We start from the raw sequence: 25,798 nt of genomic DNA, 5'->3' as shown, positions 1-25,798 counted from the left end.
GCCATTTCAGTTTTCAGGCTTCTCTGCTATGACATGTCAATTATTAACTAAGAAATTAATCATTAAGGGCATTAATGAAATTGACCCAACCGTCTTGCTGGGCCACATTGCTCCCTACACAATGGAGCCCGTTAACTTCTGGCTTTTTCCACCCCTTTCATAGCAACCTTCTTTCTACGGGCTGTGTATTTTGAAGGGAGCCAACTCTTTTATTTCTACTTACTTCCGTGGCTGGTACTAGTAACCACTAGGGACCTCAAAACCAGCACTTCCTCTAACTTTCAGCCCTTCCAAAGCAGATTCTCAAAGGTCAGCAGTTCTACACTGACTCATTTGTTTCTCCACTCATTTATTTTTTTTCCCACCCATACATTTATTTACTTATTCAATAATCGTTGATAAAATGCTTGAAATGTACCAGACATTGTGTTAGGCATTTGGGATAGAAGATGAAGAACACCTGGCTGTGCTTGACAAGAGGCTCACGGTGCTTAATAGATGCTCAGTAAACAGATAAGGAATCCCTCTTCGAGAGGCCACGCTGGGATTTCTTGCCGGGGGAACTGAAGCTCTGGGTAAGTAACTAGCTGGACAGTAACGAGGCAGGAAGGAGAGAAGGCGTGTCTGCTTCTCTGTCCTGACCACATCGCTGTGTTCCTTTCCCTCCTGCTCCGCTCCTTCTGGTCCTTCCGCTGCACTTGGTCATAACATTGATTCAAAGTCTGAGACTTCCATCTCTGGGATGATACTACACTGTCTCTTGGCTCCAAGGCAATGCTTATGAGAGGATGCTACTGCCAGTTCTAGAACATCCCTTATTAATCTATTATGGAAAAGCAACAACTGTATTCCAGTGAAAGCAAAAGATGTCTCAGAAAAAATTTTAGTCCACGAAAGATGCCAGAGCCCCTCTTAGAAGGCAAGACAAAGTCAGCCCTTATCCCCGGATCTAGCGACTTGGTTGGCACTAAAAGGTTGCTCAGGGTTACTGTTGTGTGAAGGGTCTGGAAGCCCTGAAGCTCAGCATACGATTGCACTGGGCGTAGGCAGACCTTGGAGACCTTGAAACTGAGAACAGTATAAAATGCAGCTGATTTCAGTAGTGTTAAGGTCATTGCCCTCGCCCAACCTACTATTTTAACACTGCTCAATCCTTTCTTTAGAGCCTTTTTCCTTCTTCCATTCTGAGCATAGGCATAGCCAGTCAAGGCCAAAGCTCCAGAAGACAAGTGAATCGATTGGGAAAGTAATTGAAGAAATTTCCAGAGGTGGTTACTAATGAGGGTTTACATGTCAAACATCTATCATGACGCACTTTCAAACTGTGGCTTGGCTGCCCAGGTGACAGGAAGCAATGCAGAGCTCCAAGACGACGAATGAGAAAGTTCCCTGAGTTTCAGAACAGAGACTGGAGGCGCCATCTAGGAGACCCGCTGGACACTCAGACTGGGTGAGTGGTATTGACCTTGGTGTCTACTCTACACAGGCTCTCAACCTTGCCCTGTCCTTTGCCCACGTGGCTTCTGTTTTAAGAAGTACTCAAAATGCCTTCTACTTTGGGTTCCTGGTCCTAACTCTGTACCAATAGGCAGGTATTCAGACGGAAAGAGCATCACTGGTCCAATCTATGCTGATGCTGACCTGCTGTCTCACTCAATAACTGAAACTTCTGCCTGTTCTTTTGCCATCTCCCCTGCTGATAATGGCTGCCAGCAGTCAAGGGCTCCCTCTCAACCCCTTCTCCACCTGAAGTCCTGTACCCGCTCCTACCACTTTCCAGAACACATGAGTAGCCAGGCAATGCTGTGAATCATCACAAATTGGTCCCAACCAAGTTGATTAAGAAATATTAGACTTATGTAGTGGAAAGGGCTTGTGCCTAGGAGCAAAATCCTGTTTTTAGTGAGAAAAAGAGGACATAAAACTGTACAAGGTATCATAAACTTAGACTTAAGAAGTTACTTAGAAGAAATAACAATGCTTAATGTATATGTGCCTAACAGCAGAGCCTCAAAATACATGAAAAAAAAAAAAACTGATGGAATGTAAGGAGAAATTGCAAGGAAATGAATGCACAATCATAGATACTGACTTCAACACCCCTCTATCAGAAATAGACAAATCCATGAAGCAAAAAATCAGTAAGGACATAGTTGAACTCAATAGCACCATTAATCAACAGGATAGAAGAGATGTCTGTGGACTACTTCATCGACATGCAATGGAATATACATTCTTCTTAAGCTCACATGGAACATTTACCAAGATAGAACACCTTCTAGGCCATAAAACATACTTCAGTGGTTGTAAAAGAACAGAAATCATACAATCTCTGCTTTCAGATCTGACAGGAATTAAACTAGAAATAAATATAAAAAGACGGCTGAAAAAATCCCCAAGACACATCTGAACAACACATGGTTCAAAGAAGAAATCTCAAGAGAAATTTTAAAGTATTTTGAACAAAATGAAATTGAAAATACAGCTTAAACTATGCAGCAAAAGCAGTGCTTAGAGGGAAACTTTTAGGACTTATATGTGGAGTCCAAAAAAAAAAAAAAAGATGCAGATGAACTTATTTACAAAACAGAAACATATTCACAGACATAGGAAACAAACTTAGGGTTACGGGAGGGGAAGAAGGGAGGGAAGGGATAAATCAGGAGTATGGGAGTAACAGATACACATTACTGTATAAAAAAGCTTAGATAAACAACAAGGACCTACTGTACAGCACAGAGAACTATGTTTGATATCCTATAATAAACCTAAAGGAAAAGAATCTAAAAAAGAGTATGTATATAATATATATATATGTATGTATATCTGAATCACTTTGCTGTACACCAGAAACTAATATAACATTGTAAATCAACTATTCTTCAGTAGAAAAATACATTAAAAAAAGAATATGTATCACTTAGATATTCAGAAAAACAATATTTATTTTTAAATAAGAGGAAATGAAAGAGCACAGGGTTTGAACTCAGGACCCAATTCAGTCTGGGCTACACCCCTTACTAGCTCTGTGACCCGCGAGGCCCTTAGCACGGCACACCTCAGTTTCTGCATCTGTAAAATGAGGATGGTAAGACCTACCCCGCAGTGATTTGCATGTGTATATCTGCATACAAATAAAGATAAAACTATACAAGGAAAATGTGCAAGGCGCCTGAGGGATGCTCACTACGCATTGATTTCCAAGCCCTTTAAGGATATTTGGGAGTTGGTAGGTTCCAAGGAAATTTTGCTGGGCACACACAAGGCCTTTTGTTCACCCTTCTCCCTTTCCCATCCTGACATTCCTGATGACACAGACAACCCACCTAGGGGGGCTGCCCACTCCCCTAGGCACCAAGTGTCTCCATTTTGGAGGAGATAGGGGAGCCCTGGAAAGGAAGCTGTTTTCTACTTTGAAAACCCCAGAAAGCGCAAGGCTCTGGGACAGGCTGATACCGTCTCTTTTCTCCCTCTGCCATGCTTTAAAGAACGTTCTGGGCTTCCTGTCCCAGCCTGAGGGAGAAACCAAGGGTACACGTCACTAGAAAATAACTACGGGGCCAGAGCCTTACACGGGAACTTGGATCCGGAGTGGGCTTTGGGCAGACAAGGAGGAGACTGTTGCAGAGCTGGGATGGCGAGGAAGGGTGCCCAGGGCCCCAAGGGGGACGGGAACAAAGGACTTAGTCTCCCAACAAGCCTGGGCTGGGTCAGGCAGAACTGGGGGAGTCGTGAGCGGAAAACCACCCGGGCCCCTCCAGCTAAGGGCGAGGTGTGGAATGTGAGAGGAAGGTGAACGGAATGGCATGAAGGGACTTTGGTTCTGATTCACATTCAGTTTGACTCTGAAGCATTCCAAACGTGGTGGGAACAGAGCCTGTTTGGAGAGGATTGTTATCTGAGGACAGAGCAGGATGAAGGGAAGGGTGGGGGGTGATGGCTGACGGCTGCAGAGAGCATTCCAGCTTGCAGATAAGTGAAGCCAGAAGGTTAGGCATGATTCAGTGGAAGTCTGAAGAACTGCCCGTTCCACTCCTGACCTGAGTTGAAATGAGACACATCAGAGAGAACTTTTGAGGCTACGTGGTTCCGTAATGCTGGGCTTGATCAGTGGCTGTCAGATTTCAACTAAAGACATTTCCTCTTACTCTAAATTTGCATTCCAGGAAATGTGCCTGTTCTCTTTTGTGTGTTAACTGAAAACTTCCCTGGTGGCTCTGCAATGCAGAAGACCCGAGTTTGATCCCTGGGTTGGGAAGATCCTCTAGAGAAGGGAATGGCAACCTACTCCAGTATTCTTGCCTGGGAAATCCCATGGACAGAGGCGCCTGGTGGGCTCTGGTCCATGGGGTCGCAAAGAGTTGGACATGATGAGCGATTAACACACACACTAACTATCCATGGCTGGTTCCTCTTACTCTAAATTTGAATTCCAGGAAACTTGCCTTTTCTCTTTTACTTCTCTAATTTTCATTGGTAAGATAGGATTTCAGAAGCCAAGATGATTCACATTGTACAGCAGAAACCAATACAACATTGTAAAGCAATTATCCTCCAATTAAAAACTAAGAAAAAAAAAATACTAAGAAAATCAGAATGAAAGCTGTCAGTGATGGTCGTGTTACGGGGGACTGAATGTGACAAGAGAGTAACAATAAATGATGACAAAATTCCATTCAGTTCAGTCTCTGAGTTGTGTCCCAACTCTTTGCGACCCCATGGACTCCAGCATGCCAGGCTTCCCTGTCCATCACCAACTCCCAGAGCTTGCTCAAACTCATGTCCGTTGAGTTGGTGATGCCATCCAACCATCTCATCTCATCTCATCGTCAAAATTCCATAGGCATCTTTCAACGATAAACTTGACTCCCTTGTCTTTTGTCATCTTAGCCCTTACCTGCCTCCAGCCACACTCCCTTTTGTTCCATGGGCTCCTCCTGGGCTGAAGGGTACAAGCCACTTCTTGGAGTGGAGATGAAAGAGAACGGTGGCTTGGGTACCCTCAGCATCACCTGTGTTCACTGACCACCGGTGTTCACTGACCACCAGGAGGTAGGGGGCTTATTCTCCATTTCCAACGATCTTACACCTCACTCTCGGGAAATGTAAGAGTCTCCAGCATTTCAAAAGGATGGACTTTGAGGTTACGGAGGACATCCGTGAGAGGTGGATGGGCCATTTCCTCTTTTTCTTTAAAAAATGTTTTATTGATTTGGCTGCGCCTGGTCTTAGTTGTGGCACAGGGGATTTCTGATCTTTGCTGCAGCGTGTGGGATCTTGACTCACAGTGTTTTAGTTGCGGCGTGTGAACTCTTAGTTGCAGCACATGGAATCTGGTTCCCTGACCAAAGATTGAACCCAGGCCGCCTGCATTGGGAACACAGAATCTTAGCCACTGTACCACCGAGGAAGTCCCAGGAATGCATTATTCCGCTGCAGACTCTCTTTCCCTGACCTTCCAGGCTCATTGTCTTAACCCACCAAAATGCTGTTCTGGAGAAATGAGCAGCTTTGGACGTGCTATTTCTTCTGCTATAAAGTCCTGGCCCCAGATCTCAGCATGGTTCACCCCTTTAACCCTTCACCTTTGGGCTTAGCAGCAGCAGCAGCAGCAGCATTTTGACAAAAAAGCTTTCTGATAAGGGTTGACTTGTGTCCCTTCGGAATATGTTGAAATCCCAACTCCTAGTGCCTGTGACTATGACCTTATTTGGAAAAAAGATCTTTGCAGATGACCAACGGAAGATGAAGTCATTCATTAGGGTGCGATCCTAACCCAACATGACTGGTGTTCTTGTAGAAAGATGACACTTAGAAACAGAGACAGATGCATGCAAAGGAAAGATGGTGGGAAGGCATGAGGAGAAGACAGCTATCCACCAGTCAAGGAAGACCTGAGGTTGCCAGAAGCCAGGAGAAAGACACGGAACCAATTCTTCCTCACAGCCTGAGAAGGAACAGACCCTACCAATACCTTGGATTCAGACTCCCATGAGACAATATATCTCTGCTGTTTAAACCACCCAGGTTGTGATACTTTATTACAGCAATCCCAGTACAGTACCTTGCTCAAACTGCATTATTTAAAATTCCCCTGTCTGTACCTCTTGTTTTCTCCAGAGTACTTATTACTATCAAATATCTCCGACTCTTTGCAACCCCATGTTCTATAGCCCACCAGGTTCCTCTTTCCATGGGATTCTCCAGGCAAGAGTACTGCTGTGGGTTGCCATTCCCTTCTCTAGGGCATCTTCCTGATCCAAGGATTGAGCCTGGGTCTCCCACATAGCAGGCAGATTCTTTACCAACTGAGCCACCAGGGAAGCCCCTAAGGGTACTGTATATGTAGCTATTTACTTTTTGCTCTGTATTTGTTTATAGCCTGTCTCCCTCCACTGAGTGTACACAACACAAAGGCAGAGATTTTGGTACGTTTCTTCATGTATTCCCTGCATCTAGAATCAATACTGCCCTTACACACCAACAGGCTGTACGAGGCTCTCTCTGGCCCTTCTCTGGTCGTGCCTTCACCTCGGGGTGAAGAGTCTGTGTGGGTAAGTGGCTATGCCACATGGAGCCCACACCCCTGCTTCTAGACCATGCACCAGGAACCCACATGTTGGCCTCAAGCCCACTTCCAGAGTCTGCATCAGCCTCTTCCTTGAGTCTGTCCTAAGACTCTAGCGAAATGGGTGTGGATGGAGGTTCGACTGGCTGGAGCATCCACACAGCTTGCAGAGGGGCCTTTCTGGTGTGGGAGAAAGCTTCAGGGTAAGATGAGAAGAAGAGGGGGACACAGGCCGGGGTCTTCCTTTGTATTTGCCTCTTGCCTCTCAAAAGGTAGGGGGTTGGGGGAGACTCTACCTTGAATAATGTCTGGCATACAGCAGGCACTTGGTGAACAGGAATAAATGAATGTGTGAGTTACTCTTCAAAGCTTTTTTTATTTGAATTACACAGTCCTTTAAAGAAAACATCAGAACTTCCCCGGTGGTCCAGTGGTTGAGACTTCACCTGTGTTTTAATTAATTAATTTTAAAAATCTTCATAATTGCTTTACAATATTGTGTTAGTTTCTGCTGTATGATGAAGTGAACCAGCTGTATGTATACTATATCCCCTCCCTCTTGGAGCTCCCTCCCCTCTCACCCCCATCCCACCCATCTAGGTCATCACAGAGCACTGAGCTGAGCTTCCTGTGCTTTGTAGCAGGTTGTCACTAGCTATCTATTTTACACATGGTAGTATATACCTGTCAATTTCAATCTCCCACCCTCCCCTTCCTCCACCGGCTCCACATGTCTGTTCTCTTATGACTGTGTCTCCGTTCCTATCTTGGAAATAGATTTAGCTGTACCATTTTTCTAGATCCCACATATATGCTTTAATATACAATATTTATTCTTCTCTTTCTGACTTACTTCACTCTGCATGACAGACTCCATCCATGTGAGACTCCCCTTCTAATGCAGGGAGTGTCGGTTAAATTCCTGGTCAAGCAGCTAAGATTCCACATGGCTCGTAGCCAAAAAACCAAAACATAAAACAGAAGCAATACTGTAAAAAATTCAATAAAGACTTTAAAAAAGATCCACATCAAAAAATAATCTTTTTTTTAATAAACAATATCAAATCCTCAATGATTCAAATCAAAAGCAGGGCATATTCCTGGCTTTCAGGCTTGACCCAGTCTCCTTCAACTGTGAAATCCACAAGGCACCCCCATCCCCCTGTGTCCTTCATCTTTGCCATCCAACCTTCTGGGGGCTGGGATAAAGGAACTGTTACATCAGTTCACAGGAGCCTGCTAATAAGACAGGTAGTGAGAGAGACTTTTAAAACATTGCAGTAAAAGAACTGTAAGGAAAGGTCAATAACTTTACTAAAAGGATGAATTTCTAATGAGGGGATTTGGGGGGATGATCTGTGCTGTCTGGAATATGTCGGGGTAGGTTAGGTTTTGGAGCTTGTTATCACCTATCCTGCATGTGGTCCACCTGGTTCTTGCTGCTCAGGTAAAAACAGAGTAGAAACTCCTTCCTTTGCCAGTAAACTATTGGGGAAATGGGCTTCACTGGTGGCTCAGCTGGTAAAGAATCCACCCGCAATGCAGAAGACCTGGGTTCAATCCCTGGGTTGGGACGATCCCCTGGAGGAGGGCATGGCAACTCACTCCAGTATTCTTGCCTGGAGAATCCCCATGGACAGAGGAGCCTGGCGGGCTACAGTCCATAAGGGTCACAAAAAGTTGGACATGACTGAGCAATTAGTTGGGCAGGTGATTTTGTTTCTGATGCTCACCAACCTGGTTTGCCAATTCCTCCCACGTGGGGAATGCACATTGAATCATGTTTGGGTGTAAACATGTGATCGTGTTTGGATTTTAAGCCAGTTTTTAAATTGGGATTTGGGGCGGGGACGTGACAATATTTATGCTAACTACTACCTAAGGCTTCCTGACCCAGGAGAAACCTCTGAAATTTCACAGGAAGGGGATCCTTGAGATGTTGGGCCCTGAAGACTCCCTGTGGTTCCTGCAGGATCTAAGGACTGTGGTTGGAAGGCTCAGGGTCACACAGACCCTGAGCCTTGCCGGTCCCAGGGCCAGTACACTGCTGCCTGTGCTGGCCTGCAGCTTTGATGCGTGTAGTCGACTCACCAGCACAGCCCAGAGAGGCTCAGGAGCCAGGTCTGCTGACTTTCAACAAGTTAAACGCTCACCCCACAACACTGGCTTTGGGGCTTCATCAGATGGGATGAGTGAGTGAAGAATGCGTACAACCAGGATACACATCTCATTTCTTTTCTTCTTTTAGAAACGAGGACTAGAAACTAGATTCATAATTTCTGCTAGTTTCTGCCTCAACCTCATAAAAGCGACTATTGGAATACTTTCAAAGGTAATACTCAGAAGTACTGTTTATTGAGCAATTACTATGTGCCAGGCACTTTGCCCCTGTCATTCATTCTTCACAATGAACCGTCCTGGTGAGAATGATAATTCTCCCCATTTTAGGCAGAGATAATGGAGTAAAACATTTATTTACTTTAAAGATCTTACCCAAGGACACACAAGTAACCATCTAGGAATCTGCAGATCAATCTAACCGCACAGCCCGTGCTGTGGACTGCTAAGCTACTCTGTCTTTGTGATGTGGTTGCATTCTCACACTCAGTTACTTCATTCCACATGTGTGCCGAGGGCCTGCTCTTTGCGGGGCACTTTCCTCCACTCTGAGGACTATGACGGTGAACAAAACTGGATCCAGTCCCAGACTTATAGAGCTAACAGGCTGGTGAGGAGACGAACGATCAAACACCCACGCGTACAAAAATAAAATTGCACACGTGGGCTTCCCTGGTGGCTCAGTCTGCCAACAAGGGAGACCTGGATTCAGTCCTCGTCTGGGAAGATCCCACATGCCCTGGAGCAACAAAGTCAGTGGGCCACAAATATTGAGCTTGCACTTTAGAGCCCGGGACCTGCAGCTGCTGAGCCCACGTGCTGGAACTACCGAAGCCCGCACCCTCTAGAGCAGTGCTCTGCAACGGGAGACGCCACGGCAAGGAGAAGTCCAAGCACCACAGCTAGACAGTATCTCCCGCTCACCACAACTAGAGAAAAGCCCACACGACAGTGAAGACCCAGCACCGCCAAAAAATTCAAATAAAATTATTTTAAAAAATAAATAAAATTTCACATGTGACAAATGCTATAAAGGGGACCTACGGGATACTGTACAAGCCTATTGTGTTTTTGTTTGTTTTTCAATTTTTTACAGTTTCTAAAAATCACACAAGATAGTTGTTTTTAAGATTTTTGGTTTTTTGATGTGGACCATTTTTAAAGTCTGTATTGAATCTGCTACAATACTGCTTCTGTTTTATGATTAGGTTTCTTTGGTCCTGCAGCATGTGAGTTTAGCTCCCTGACCAGGGATCAAACCTACACACCCTGCATTGGAAGGAGGAGTCTTAACCACTGGACCACCAGGGTGGTCCTAAGTTTGATTATTTAAATTCCTATATTATTCTGTAGTTGTTTGACAGGTATCCATCTTGTTATTAAGATGATAAACTGCCTTTGGTTAGAACTGTATCTTAGAACTGACTTCCACAGGTCTGGGCACACAATAGATTGTCCAAAAACACCCGCTGGCCATGGGGAAATGTCTTTTCCATTTCTGCAATTCTAACATTTCTCATTAAATACTCTAAAATGTAGACAATGATGTACAAAATACCTGATCAAATCCTTCCAACATCTGGAGAAGCAGAGCCGAGGATGCGTATCCCAGCACTCTTCTGGAGTCAGGTTTTACACATAAGCTCGTGCATGTGCGGTCAGTCGCTAAGTCACGTCCGATTCTCTGTGACCCCATGGACTGCAGCCTGCCAGGCTCCCCTGTCCATGGGGTTTTCCAGGCAAGAATACTGGAGTGGGTTGTCATTTCCTCATCCAGGGGATCTTCCCAACCCAGAGATCAAACCTACATCTGCTGCATTGGCAGGTGGATTCCTTACCTCTGAGCCACCTGGGAAGTCCCACATGTACCCATCTGCTAAGCACTCCCACATCCGTCCCTGGCAGGACCATCCTCAGTTGAGCCCAGTTAGCAGCACAAAGGTATGTGTCAGCCTGACTCAGAAAGCAAGTTGAAGCTGAGCTTCTGAGGTGGATGGCTGGAAGCCTGGGGATGCTCTTCCTGTGGTAGTACATATTCAAAGTGTGCTTTCTCTGTCACGTCTGTGTTCTCACTGAATTCATCCTTCTTACAGTCAGACGTTTATAGCACTTACTACCTCTCAACATATTGTATATTTATTTGTATTGTCTGCTCTGATGGGAATGTAAACTTTGAGAATAAGGACTTTTTATTTCTGCGTTTTACTTGGGGGAGCATTTTATTGAAGTAAAGACACAGCATGCATGCATCATAAACCTGGTCAATTTTAAAATGTATTTGGCTGCTCCCGGTCTTCCATGTGGCATGCAGGATCATCTAGTTACAGCACGAGGCATCTTGTCCGGGCCCCCTGCATTGGGAGCGTGGAGTCTTGGCCCCTGGACCACCAGGGAAGTCCCCAGCCTGGTAAAATTTTGCAACATAAACACACCTAGGTAACCAGTACCTGTTTATCTGGAATAAAACATTCCCTCTCCCTAGAAGCTTTGTCACACCAAGACTCCCAGGACTGCCTTGGTCTTGCCCACTGTTGTAATCTGACACCTCCTTTGGTACCTGGCATACAGCAGGTGCTTAATAAACACAGATGGTTCCCACCTTACAATGGTTTAACTTGCGGGTTTTTTTTTTCCTTAACTTTCTGATGGTATGAAAAAGATACACATTCAATAGAAACCACACTTGGAATTTTGATCTTTCCGCTGGTTACATACTCTGACGCTGGGTAGTGGCACCTGCCACAGCTCCAAGTCAACCACGTGATACACTTAAAACCATTCTGGACCCATCAAGCGTCTGGTTTTTCACTCTCAGTGCAGCATTCAATAAATGACATATACCCAACACTTTGCTTTAACATCAGTTTGTGTTAGATGATTTGGTGCAATTGTAGGCTAGTTTCAGTGCTCTGAGTATGTTGAAGGCTAAGCTATGATGCATTTTATTTTTACTTTCTTGGCCATGCTATGAGGCACGCAGGATCTTAGTTCCCCAACCAGGGGTCAAACCTGTGCCCCTGCAATGGAAGTGTGGGGTCCTAACCACCAGAGAATACCGTATGGTGCATTTTAATTGTAAAAAATAACTGTATTTGTTTACCTTTGGTTGTGCTGGGTCTTCGTTGCAGCACAGGCTTTTTTTGGTTGCCGGAAGCGAGGGCTACACTAATTGTGGTGCTCAGGCTTCTCAGGCGCTTCTCTTACTGTGAAGCACGGACTCTAGGGGCACGTGGACTCAGTCATTGCCGCTCCCCAGGCTCTAGAGCACAGGCTCAGTAATTGCAATGCACGGCTTATTTACTCCAGGGCATGTGGGATCTTCACAGACCAGGGATCGAACCTGTGTCTCCTGCATTGGCAGGGAGATTCTTTACCACTGAGCCACCAGGGAAGCCCCTTATGATGCATTTTAAACTGACAATATTTTCAACTTATGATGGGTTTACTGGAACGTAACCACAGCTTAAGTTGAGGAAGATCTGTAATTGTTAAATAAATAAATCCATCCATTCATACATTCATAGTTATTAGGGGCCTAGTCTTTGCCAGGCACTGTTCAAAGTGCTGAATGCACTAAGAAAAATAAGTTACTCTCCCTTTCTTTAAAGATTCTCGATCAAGTGAACTCTCAGAGAAATGCTGAGATGTATCCCTGGAACCCTGTGGAGGAGAAGAGGCTACTTTGAAGGATGTTTATAGTTGCAGAGAAAGAAGGAATGTAGGCTGTAGCTCTGCAGAATTCCTCTGGTGGTTTCAAGTTTTGCATACATGGTCGTCTTTTCTGATGTATGCAGTCCAACTTGGTTGCTCACATAGCAGAAATGTTTACTTTTCTGTTGCATTCTTAACGGGATCATTGAATGTTAGTCTCTCATTGATCATCACATTGAAATTCCAACTGTATTAGAAGTCTTTTGGTTGCAGGTAACAGAAAATTCAGCCCCAACCAGTTGACATGATAAATGGAATTTGCTGGCTCCTATAACTGTTAAGTTCAGCTATATGGTGGTTTTGGAGAAGGCAATGGCACCCCACTCCAGTAGTCTTGCCTGGAAAATCCCATGGACGGAGGAGCCTGGTAGGCTGCAGTCCATGGGGTCGCTAAGAGTCGGACACGACCGAGTGACGTCACTTTCACTTTTCACTTCCATGCATTGGAGAAAGCAATGGCAACCCACTCCAGTGTTCTTGCCTGGAGAATCCCACCGGGGGAGCCTGGTGGGCTGCTGTCTATGGGGTCCCACAGAGTCGGACACGACTGAAGTGACTTAGCAGCAGGAGCATATGGTGGTTTTAAGGCAAACCATGATCCCAGGCTCAATAATTTCAACACTGATCCAGTTTAATTTCATGCCTTTCTCTGCCTTCCAGACTACCTGTTATGTCCCAAGCCTGGCTTCTTCATCATCTCAAGATGACTACTAGCAACGTTCCTGGACTGAATCTTTTTCATTCATGTCCAGATGGATAAGAAGTCACTTCCATAGAAAAGTAAGAAAGTTTCTATTCTTGCAATCTCCAGCAAATGTCATCTCCTCTTGCATTTTATTGGCCTGGAGTTGGATATTTGCTCATTTTGAACCAAGCACTGTGACCAGCAACATGGCAGGGTGTGATGACTGGCTTAAACCAAATAGGGTTTGCCCTTGGTGATGGCTGATTCGATGTATCAATTTGACTGGGACACAGGGTTTCCATACACTGATCAAACATTATTTCTGACTGTGTCTGTGAGGGTGTTTCTGAAGGAGATGAATGTCTAAATTTGTAGACTGAGTAAAGTAGATTGCCCTCCCCAATGTGGGTGAGCCTTGTCTAATCTGTTGGAGGCTTGAATTGAATAAAGGTCTGGGGGGAAAGAAGAATTTGCTTTCTATCTGTTTTTGAGCAACAACATCAGTTTCTTCTTGTCTTTGGACTTGAACTCAATCCATCCACTCTCCTGAGCCTCCATCTGCAAGCTCCATCTTAACCCCACACGAGCCAATTCTGTATAATTAATCTCTTTATATATATATTTGTTCTGTTTCTCTGGAAAACCCTGACTAATACACCCCTGGAGCCAGGAGTGGGATCAGATTTTTCCCAAGGGGCGTTGACTGCATGAGCAAGGAATGGATAAGTGATGAAAATTGGGATTCTGTTGTCATTGAAAGGAAGGAAGGAAAGAAGAAAAAAAATCGGCGCGAGAAAAAGAACAAGCATCTGTGACACTTGTACCTCTCCTGTCTTTTTTAAAAAAGATTTTTATTTTATTTATTTGGCCTCACAGCATGTGGGATCTTAGTTCCCTGACCAGGGATTGAACCTTCACTCCCTGCATTGGAAGTACAGGGCCTTAACCACTGGACCACGAGGGAAGTTTCACATCTCTTCTGTCTTTAGTATCAGAGCCTTAGTACTTAATGCTCTACACCCATATACTGCCTCTTATGATTTATTGCCTGTCCAGTGCTAGGGGCTGTGGGAAAATAAGGCCTCGGAATGTCCCAGAAAGTAGAGTTTAATATGATATAGAAGGCATCCACAAATAGCTACAGTGGAAGGTAGTATAATGACTACATGTCATCAAAGAAAAATCAGTAAGGTGCTCCCTGAAGAAAAACTCCCCTCTGTGGACACATGGTACTCCCCTCCTTAACTGGGTTGCATACAACTTCTTGTACGGGTGCTGAGCATCTTTACCCTGTGGACAGGGGGTTTCACAGAAACAGCACATTGTGCAACTTTCCTTAAAACTAAGACGTAAGGGACTTCCCTGATTGCCCAGTGGTTAGCAGTCCACCTGCCAATGCAGAGGACACGGGTTCCCTCCCTGCTCTGGGAAGATTCCACATGTTGAGGATAGCTAAGTCTGTGTGCCACAACCACTGAGCCCATGCTCTAGAACCCACAAGTCGCAACTACTGAGTCCCTACGCCCAGAACCCATGCTCCACGACAAGAGAAGCTACCACAGCGAGAAGCCCGAGCACTGCATTGAAGAGTCGCCCCGCTGGCCGCAACTCGAGAAAGCCCACATGAAGAAACGAAGATGCAGAGCAGCCAAAAATAAATACATAAGTAAATTTTTGGAAAATTAAAATGCAATATGAACTAACACGGCTAAAATGCAAATCTTTCACGTCCAGGACTCTTACCACATCCTTCAGAAGAACTGGAGGCTTAATTGAATGGAATATTATACAAACTTGAGCTTTAAAATGTACCCCTGAGTCTCCAAATATATTCCTGAAATATTTTTCCCTACATGGGAGAATATCTAGTAAGAACTTTTCTTCCTTCCAGAGTCCTAAAATAGTTGTTGTTGTTTTTCACACCTCCCTGCTCAACACTAGAGAGGGGACATGATTTTTTTGTTTTGAATTTAATGAGTTGTATTTTTAAAAACGCTTGACCTAGGACCTTGTGCTTAAGGGGTCCTTGATCAATGCTGATTGAACCCAAGTCTACAACTACAAATGATCATCATGTCTGCCTTCTCCTTAAGATATTCTGCTTAATCATGCTGCTCAATATAAAAAAATATCCAATCAAAAAATAGGCAGAAGACCTAAAGAGATATTTCTCCAAAGAAGACATACGGATGGCTAAGAGACACATGAAAACATGCTCAGATTGCTAATTATTAGAGAAATGCAGATCAAAACTACAATGAGATATCACCTCACACTAGTTAGAATGGCTATCACCAAAAATTTGCGAACAATAAATGCTGGAGAGAGTGTGGAGAAAAGGGAACCCTCCTACACTGTTGGTGGGCTTCTCTGGTGGCTCAGAGGGTAAAGCATCTGCCTGCATTGCTGGAGACCTGGGGTTGATTCCTGGGTGGGGAAGATCCCCTGGAGAAGGAAACAGCACCCCACTCCAGTATTCTTGCCTAGAAAACCCCATGGATGGAGAAGCTTGGTGGGCTACAGTCCATGGGGTGGCAGAGAGTCGGACTTGACTGAGCGACTTCACTTTCACTTTATGGAGAGAAGGGCAAAGCATTTGAATGCCAAGAGACAAGACCATCAAATTCTTCATCTTTCCCCAGAAGATTTTCCCTGCCACCACTTTCCCTTTCTGTCTCCCCTTCCGCATACAGTTTCTATGTAGATGTAGCAGGTTCTGAAATCAAGGATAGAACTCAACTCTGTCAGGTGCAAATACCTGTCTTTTGAGGCAGACTCCACCTGTGAGGAATAAAGTGTGGTAAACACTATCTACCGTGATGGACGCTGGACCACAGGGGAAGGCTACAGGAGACAGGCCACCCATCAGATGTTTCCTCTTTCCAAGTGTGGAGCTCAGATGTGGATTGAGGCCTTTTAGTACTGGATAGAAGAAGTATTAAGAGACTCCAGAATGGAAATTCTTCTCACTTCCACGTCCTTTTAAAATTATCTGCCTCAAGATGGTTATAAACCTCTAGTCCTCAAAAGTCATTAGACATTTGACTGACACGAAGCAGACTCTCTTGTCTTACGGCAGAAGGTGCTGTGTTGACTCTCCCCGAGAAACGTGACACCGGCTGGAGGCCTGAGGAGCTAGCGCTCGGTCTTTGTGGCCTGGCCTTGTTCTTTGTGGTGAGTTAGGTTATTCAGAGATACCCTTTGGCTAAGAGCATCTAAAAACTATGAGGAAAAGAAAAATGTTTCATAATCTTCACGAAAGCATCAAATTACTGATCAAATAAAAACAAAAAAATCAGGCCAAAAGCTAAGAGAAAGCAGAAATCCAGAGGTAAACAGAGCACTCTTCTGTCCTCACAAAAGCCAGATGGTTCCGAGGAACTGAGCTCTCAGTGTGAGAGGGACCGAAATTAAAGCCCAGGACAGAGGTTTAAATGGAAGCCTCCACAGGAAGCGGGACTTTCAAAGGGGACGCCACCTCCCTGCTTCCACCTCCATGGGGTTTGAGGAGATTAAACTGGGCCAGAAGGAGCAAAGGAGCAAAACAAAATGCATGAGAAGTTGTAATTTGAGGTAGTTACTCCCACGGATTCAAAAGACTTGGGTGGTCTGAGAAATCCTAAACCCTGAATGAAGTTAAAATGGTACCACACAGAAGGGTACCTATGTGCCCGAAAGAAGGAAAGACAAATTCAAATTCTCCTGAGGAAGAGCCCCTTCATCTTAGGCCACAGAGCATCTCCATAAACAGTTTTCCAAGGCAGTGAGCAGCGTATAATTTAAAATATCCAAGATATCCAAGCACACACGGAAACCAACAGAAACAACAGAGAACCATAAAAAGAGCCATGTAGATTCTAGATGATTAAGTTAGAGATGATAAATTATAAGACATCCTTACTTAGTGTTTAAAGGATATATTTTAGAAATATCTGCAGAGATTAGTAAACTATAAAAAGTGTCGTGGGGCTTTAAAAATAAAAAAGTTTAAGTTTTAACTGAAATTAAAAATTCAGGGGATAGATTAAGAGTGCAATTGAAGAAACAATTATTGAAAGAGCAATGAACTGTTCTGAATGCAACACAAAATAAAAAAGATGGAAAATATGAAATAGAGGTTAAGAGACATGCGAGATAATGTTACAGAGGAATTCCAGAAGGAGGGAGAAAAGAATTGGGCAAATGCAATATGTGAAGACATAATGCTCAAACATTTTTACCACTGCTCCAGATACTTATCCAGAGATTAAGGAATCTGCTGAATCCAAGCAATATAACATACTTAGATATATTCAGATGCATCATAGTGAAATTATAGATAACTAAAAATAAAGAAATTCTTAAAAATACTCGGAAAAAAACAGAGAGAAAAGATTGCCAGGAGCTAGATTGACAGCAAGCTTTCAACAACAAACAATGGACACCAGAAAAATAACGCTATATTTTCAGCATATTAAAAAAAAACAATTTGCAAGCCTACCATTGTATATCTAGTGAAAACACATCTTTTAAGAATACGGACACAATTGGGACTTCCCTGATGGTCCAGTGGTTAAGAATTTGCCTGCTAATTCAGGGGACACGGGTTAGGTCCCTGGTTTTGGAACTAAGATCCCACACGCTGTGGAGCAGCTAAGCCCATACGCAGCAGCTACTGAAGCCCACATGCTCTAGAGCCTGTGCTAAGTAATGAGAGAAGCCACCGCAATGAGACGTCGCTGAAAGACAACTAGAGGGCAGACCCCACTCACCGCACCTGGAGAAAGCCCTCTCTGCGTGTGGGAGTCGCTCCGTTGTGTCCGACTCTTTGTGACCCCATGGATTGTAGCCCACCAGGCTCCTCTGTCCATGGGATTTTCCAGGCAAGGATACTGGAGTGGATTGCCATTGCCTTCTGCACGGGATCTTCCCAACCCAGGGATCAAACCCGGGTCTTCTGCTTTGCAGGTGGATGCTTTACCATCTGAGCTACTAGGGAAGCCCACACAGTAACAAAGATCCAGCACAGCCAAAAGTAAATAAGTAAATCAATTTTAAAAAGAATAAAGGCAAAATAAATAAATAAACATCTTAGGGAAATAAAGATTGTTCACTCCTCACTAACAAAATCTCCTAAGTGAAGTGCAATGAAGTGAAAGTCGCTCAGTCATGACTGACTCTTTGCACCCCCATGGACTATACAGTCCATGGAATTCTCCAGACCAGAATACTGGAGTCAGTAGCCTTTCTCTTCTCCAGGGGATCTTCCCAACTCAGGGATCGAACTCAGGTCTCCTGCATTGCAGGCAGATTCTTTACCAGCTGAGCCACCAGGGAAAGCCAAAATCTCCTAAAGGTACTTGACTTAGGGAAAAAAAAGTGATCTTATAGGGAATGTACGAGACACAGAAAGAATGAAAAACAAAGAAAATGGCAAGTGCAAATGAACATTGGCAATATAAAATTGTAATAAATAATTTTAGGTTATGCTTTAAAATTGAATTAAAATATATGAAAAAAGTCAGTTTACAAGTAGGTAAGTGGGAATGGAATTTAAGTATTTAAGGTTTTTATAATGCCTGAAAAGAGGGTAAAGATACTGATTAACCTAAATTTGGTAAATTAAGTTGGAATTTCTAGGGTAACCACCAGAAGAATATAAATCAAGTATGTAACTTCCAAATTAGTATTTGTGAGAAAGATGGAATAATTTAAAATTCTCAGTTAAACCAAAAGAAGGGATATAGCTGTATAAGCATCCAAGAAAGCAGCACTTCCAGCTAGTTTTGAGTATATTGGAGGCCTGGAAAGAAGAGGAGATTCTGTTGTGAGTCACGTCTGTACGATCTGGCTGACCACAATGGGTAGAGAACCCTGGAGTGAGCTGTACTAGTAAGATTCTTTCATGGGAACTTGAAAACATGACCAGGATGATAAGTAAGGCTAAAACACATGAGTGCAGCAGCTAAGAAAAACAAAAAAAAAAACGTCTATGAGCTTTGGCCCCCGAGGTCCCTGGAGAAGCCCTGGTCTCTGTCCCCCTGTCCTTTCCAAGGCCTAGCTGGTCAGCTCTTCCTTTGAGTCTGTGAACTCTCCCCTGTGCTTCCAATACCTTCTCCCACCAATCCCTTTCCCCACATTCTCCCTCTCTCTCTCTTTTTTTCTTCTTGCTTAATCGGCTTTGATTTGCTTTAAAACAAAAGAAACTTAACTGATGCCAAGAACCATTGGCTCATGCCAGAAGTATCTTCACTCTCTTACATAAAAGTCCAAATGTTTGGCATGGATGGCGAGGTTGTCTTCTTAGCAACAACTTAATCTGAACTGCAGCTGGATTCTCTAACTTATACCAAACATGTGAGATGAACATTCCCAAGATGCAGCCCAGATGGGTGGGCCTCCCGTGGGGGCCTTGACTCTTACTTTACACTCGCTATGAGGCTATGCTCACCGCTCTGTCATATCCTCCAAAACACATCCAATACCACAATGTACTAATGAGAAAACTGATGTTTTATTGGGGATTCTTTGGAGCCTGTGAAAGAAGGATCACGTCTCACACATATCACTGGGCAGAAACTGAATCCATTACCCCAGAGGACATCTTTGTCTTTTCCCATCAAAGAGCCCAGCTCTGCTGGTTGCCTCTTCTCTCTTCTTTCTTTCCTCCCACTCAACTTGCCTTTGCTTAGAAAATAACTTATAGTTACCAGGGGGGAAGGGGAGGGGAGAGGGATAGTTAAGGAGTTTGAGATCGACATGTATACACTGCTCCATTTAAAATGGATAACTAACAATGTCTTCTGCTCAGTAGCACGGGCAACTCTGCTCAGTGTTAGGTGGCAGCCCGGATGGGAAGGGAGTTTGGGAGTGAATAGACACGTGCATATTCAAAGGCTGAGTCCTTTTGCTGTTCACCTAAAACTATCACAACATTGTTAATCTGCTATACTCCAACACAAAATAAAAAGCTAAAACAAAAAAAGAAAAAAAAAAAGAATTAGTTTTGTCATCCTAAGAAAGTCAGACTTTGCCCTCAGCTTGTACCCTCCACTCAGCAAAACAAAACCCCTACTCTTTAGCAGAACACAGTCCCTTGGCGTTGGGGATCTTGGTGTCTTTTCCCACCTTATTGGATGTGCTCTTCCTTGGTCAATTGCAAGCCCATCTACAGCACTCCCAGCACCTTGAGTACTGCCTGCCACAGTAGATTCTCGGAGGGTCATTGATGAGTTTCATACGTCTTTGTACATCTCATGGGGGTGCCCAGGTGGCACTAGTAGTAAAGAATCCGCCTGCCAATGCAGGAGACATAAGAGATGTGGGTTTGATCCCTGGGTAAGAAAGATCCCCTGGAGAAGGAAATGGCAACCTGCTCCAGTATGAGTGAGTGAGAGCTGCTCAGTGGTGTCCTACTCTTTGCAACCTCATGATCTATACAGTCAATGGAATTCTCCAGCCCAGAATACTGGAGTGGGTAGCCTTTCCCTTCTCCAGTGGATCTTTCCAACCCAGGGACTGAACCCAGGTCTCCCACATGGCGGATGGATTCTTTACCAGCTGAGCCAGAAGGGAAGCCCAAATACTAGAGTGGGTAACTTATCCCTTCTTCAGCAGATCTTCCCAACCCGGGAATCAAACTGGGGTCTCCTACATTGCAGGCGGATTCTTTACCAACTGAACAATCAGGGAAGCCCTCTCCAGTATTCTTGCCTGGAGGATTCCATGGACAGAGGATCCTGGTTGGCTACAGTGTGTAGGGCTGCAAAAAGTTGGACACAACTGAAACGACCTGGGATGCACTCAGGCATCTCATAGAGCCTAGAAAGGAGCATTGCAGGGACTGTGTTTGACAACTGGTCCTTGAATAGATGACTGCATCACCACTATTTAGGAGATTTTGTGAGAGGACTAAAGGTTGTGACACTGGCCTAAACACTGTAATGTATTCAAAGTAAGAAGCAATCAAATTAACAAAGAGTATGTTAACAGAATAGAGTATTAACTCAATTTATCCATTGATTAAACTGCTTTCGGGTTCCAGGATGTGAGCCATATGGAATAAAATTTGGAATTTAGAAGAACAGTCAAGTTTTTCATTTCAAAGATAGTGGAAAGATAAACCATGGGAAAGGCTTCATTTCTCTTCACATATACCTTTTGAGAATTTTTGTTTATTTATTTATTTTGGTTGCGCTGGGTCTTCATTGCTGTGAGTGGGCTCTCTCTAGTTGTGGTGAGCAGGGGCTACTCTCTAGCTGCGGTGAATGGGCTTCTCATTGCAGGGCTCCTCCTGCTGTGGAGCACAGGCTCTAGACCATACAAGCTTCAGCAGTTGTGACTCACAGTCTGAGTAGGTGCTGCTTCCAGGCTCTAGGACACAGGCTCAATAGTTTCGGCTCATGGGCTTAGTGGTCCTGTGGCATGTGGGATCTTCCCAGACCAGAGATACAACTGGTGTCCCCTGCATTGGCAGGCAGATTCCTAACTGCTGGACCACCCAGGAAATCCTATGTATATATATCTTAAAAAAAAAATTATTGACTTACAAGTAAAATTCATACTGTGTCTATATAAGGCCAAAGTACCTAATCTAAGTAGAACTAACAGATAAAATACAGGACACCTGATTAAATGTGAATTTCAGATACACTAAATTTTTTAGTGTAAGTTTGTCCTGAGAATCACATGGGAAATACTTATAGTTTAAAAATATCATTGTTTATTTGAAATTTAAATGGCATATTATATATTTTTTGTAAAGCCTGGCAACTGCAAATCTATGAAAAAAATATTCAGTTCATGGTATGGTCTAGACATGTGACATATCATCTGGATAAATTAATCTCCTTTTCATATAGATGTTTGGCTATCGTGTGTAGTGTTAAGAGCCCACTTTCTGCTATCCTTAACATCTCTTTGCTTCTCTCCTCTCTTAATGATAAGTATTGGTTGAAATAAAAGATTTTTCTTGCCATGCCCCCAGCTTTCAAGGACTCAAGGACCAGAAGGTCTGGGTAATTCAGTTCTTATTGACTTTCAGTAGAGGTGACATTGATAAAAGGGGTCAAAATGGTTAGTAAAGATCTCAAAGTGTGAAAAAGCTCAAAGTGAGAAAACCAATTCACCCTTGACCTACTTTCCAATCTGAGTCTCACAGCCCTGGCCATGAGGGCCCATCCCAGAAAAACCAGTCTTGAAGAATATGTTCATAATTTTTCATAATGAATAATGGTCAATTTGAGCAAAAGAAACAAACATGCATTCTACATAGCAAATCCACAAGTGCTGGGATTCAAGGTATAGGATGTTGATGAAAGTGGAAGAGAGAAAATTGGTCAAAAATACAAGGAATTTGTGTACAACAACCAAAAGCTAGAATAAGCTTGATGCCATTTTTTCACTGGGGTCCAGCTACATACATATAGAAATTTCATCAACCCATTTTAGTTAGAGGTAAAGTTTATCTAGATTAGAGGAAAGTTTGATTTTAAAGGATCTTTAGGAAGGAATTCACTGATGGTCCATTGGTTAGGACTCCATGCCTTCACTGCCAAGGATGCCGATTCAATCCCTGGTTGGGAAACTAAGATCCCAGAAACCTCAAGTTGTGGCCAAAGGAAGAAAGAAGGAAAGAATCAATTTTCTTCCTTTCAGGTGTATATTCTATTAGGAGTGAGACTGACAAGTGGAATTACTAAAAGTTCTACTTTAATGAATAGAAATGGGCTTCCCTGGTAGCTCAGCTGGTAAAGAATCCGCGTGCAATGTGGGAGACCTGGGTTAGGAAGATCCCCTGGAGAAGGAAAAGGCGACCCACTCCAGTATTCTGGCCTGGAGAATTCCACGGACTGTATAGACCATGGGGTCCCAAAGAGTCAGACACGACTGAACGACTTTCCCTTTCAAGAAATGGGTACGTGGTTAATATGACAAAGAACAGCCCTGAGCAGTGATTGAATTCTTAGGGCACTACTACATACATTCTCATCAACAAAAATACTAATAACGTGTTTGAAATAAATTTATTGGATACAAGAGTGCTATACTACTCAACCATAAAAAAAGAAATAATGCCATTTGCAGCAACATGGTTGAACCTAGAGATTATCATACTTAGTGAAGTAAATCTGACAGAGAAAGGCAAATATCATATGGTGTCACTCGTATATGGAATCTAAAATACGATACAAATGGACTTCTTTACAAAACAGAAATACTCACAGACACAGAAAACAAACTTATTGTTACCAAAGAGGAGAGCTGGGGGAGGGATAAATTAGGAGTTTGGAGTTAGCAGATACACACTTTAATATATAAAATAAACAACAAGGTCCTACTGTATAATACAGGGAACTATATTTAATATCTTATAATAACCTATAATTAAAAAGAAAATTATATATATGAGTCACTTTGCTGTATATCAGAATCTAATCTGTTAGATTAAAAAAAAAAAAATCTAGCTCTTTTTGTGTGTAGCTCTTTCTCGTGGCGCCTTGGAGGCTGTCAGCCGCTTCAGAATGAAGCTGAACATCTCTTTCCCAGCCACTGGCTGCCAGAAGTTCATTGAAGCAGACCATGAACGAAAACTTTGTACCTTCTACGAGAAGCGTATGGCCACAGAAGTTGCTGCTGCCACTCTGGGTGGAGAATGGAAGGGTTATGTGGTCCGAATAGGTGGCAGGAACGATAAGCAGGGTTTCTCCATGAAGCAGGGTGTCTTGACCCATGGCCGAGTTTGCCTGCTACTGAGTAAGGGGCATTCCTGTTACAGATCAAGGAGGACTGGAGAGAGAGCGCAAACCTGTACGGGGTTGCACTGTGGATGCAAATCTGAGTGTTCTCAATTTGGTCATCGTGAAAAAAGGGGAGGAGGATATTCCTGGACTCACCGATACTACAGTGCCTCGTCGCCTGGGTCCCCAAAGAGCTAGCAGAATCTGCAAACTTTTCAGTCTCTCTAAAGAAGATGATGTCCGCCAGTATGTTGTGCGAAAGCCCCTAAACAAAGACGGTAAGAAAGCTAGGACTAAAGCACCCAAGATTCAGCGTCTTGTGATTCCATGAGTTCTGCAACACAAACGCCCGCGTACTGCTCTGAAGAAACAGCGTACTAAGAAAAATAAAGAAGAGGCTGCAGAATATGCTAAATTTTTGGTCAAGAGAATGAAGGAGGCCAAAGAAAAACGGCAGGAACAGATTGCCAAGAGACGGAGGCTGTCCTCTCTGAGAGCTTCTACTTCTGAGTCCAGTCAAAAATGAGATGTTCTAAGAGTAACAGATAAATAAGATCAGACATCAAAAAAAAAAAACAACAAACAAACAGCATTGTAAATCAACTATAGTACTTCTTTAAAAAAAAAAAAAAAAAGGAGAAAAAGAATGCTCTAATTCTTGGGGTGCCTGCCTGGCTCATGAAAATTCCTCTTTTCTAAAAATCAGCTCCAGAACCCAGGAGTGAGCTCCTGAAAGACTGAGTCATCCAATCAACTGGCCAAGCTGATTGATTGAAGGAAGACCTCTGGTCCAGGCTGGACCAATCAGAGTAGTTCTCTAAGACAATTTTTCCAACTGCAGCTTAAATTCCGGCCCTCTTTGGAGGTGGAAGCCTGGTATGTGAGTCCTGGGAGCTGTCAGTGCCATGCGGAGGGATCTTGATTGCAGAAGGAGAATGAATCCAACAGATAGGGAGAAGCAGAGACATGGAGCCTGTGTCCTGCTGAATTCCAGTCCGTGGTTCCAGCTGTCCCCAGGCCCAGCTGTTCCCCTGTGCCTCCCACTGCTGTGTGACCTGCTGTGTTTGTTTATCTAATACGTTCTCTTTTCCTGGCCTGTTAGCGAGGTTCCTGTCACTTGTAATAAAAGCATCCTGAGTAGTCCAGCATTGTGTCGTGTGCTATGCTGCTTGTAGGGGGCATGCGGAGATGAACAGACAAGGATGCACACCCTTAAAGGACTTACAGTTCTGTGTGTCAACCATAATACAGGGTGGAAAATTATAAATGTTTAAGAGGACTCAAAAGCTGTAGGAAAGTAAAGGTGGGAGAAATCACTTCTACGGGGAGTCTTTAGGGACAACTTGTCTGAGATGGCTTTTGAACTCACCTCTAAGGTAAGATGAATTTTGTTCATGTGGCCATGAAGGAGAGAAGACCCTCAAGATGGAGAAAAGGGACTTCCCTGGAAGTCCAGTCGTTAAGACTTCACTTTCCAATGCAGGGGGTGCAGGTTCGATACCTGGTAGGGGAGCTAAGATGCCACATGCTTCGCAGCCAAAAAAACCAAAACATAAAACAGAAGTGATGTGGTAACAAATGCAATAAAAGACTTTAAAAATGGTCCACATTCAAAAAAAAAAAAAAAAAAAAGAGAGAAAAAAACATGAGCAAAGATTAAGCAGCAAAGTGGGGTATGTGTGAAAAATAGGCTTGCCCAGTAGGTCAAAGCATTGAGCCTCAGTGGGGAAACATGAAGATTTTTAAGCAAGACAGGAATGTGGTCTTTGAACAGTAGGTTGGAATGGAGGAGACGATGGGATCATGCAGCTAGGAGGTTCTTACAGTGTGCCAAGCTGAAAATAATAAATGTTCTGATTAGGAGAAGGCCAATAGGGAATGGGGGAAATGAGGAAACTCCTTACTTTGGATAATCACAGGGTTTTCAGTCCAGAATGATATCTGAAGAGCAGGGAAAAGGGATGGCCTGGGGACCCACGTGGTGAAACAAAGGCTGAG

General features: G+C 43.7%; 1 pseudogene; it reads left to right on the top strand.

Moving 5' to 3' along the window:
- Nucleotides 1-43: 43 nt before the first annotated feature.
- On the top strand, nt 44-24,973 carry LOC109553580 (small ribosomal subunit protein eS6 pseudogene; annotated as a pseudogene).
- The last annotated feature ends 825 nt before the right edge of the window (nt 24,974-25,798 follow it).

Source organism: Bos indicus, chromosome 27 (genome assembly GCF_029378745.1).
Source record: "Bos indicus isolate NIAB-ARS_2022 breed Sahiwal x Tharparkar chromosome 27, NIAB-ARS_B.indTharparkar_mat_pri_1.0, whole genome shotgun sequence".
Classification (NCBI taxonomy): Eukaryota; Metazoa; Chordata; class Mammalia; order Artiodactyla; family Bovidae; genus Bos; species Bos indicus.
Note: the sequence above shows the minus strand (reverse complement) of the source record. Positions and strands in the feature narration are given on the sequence as shown.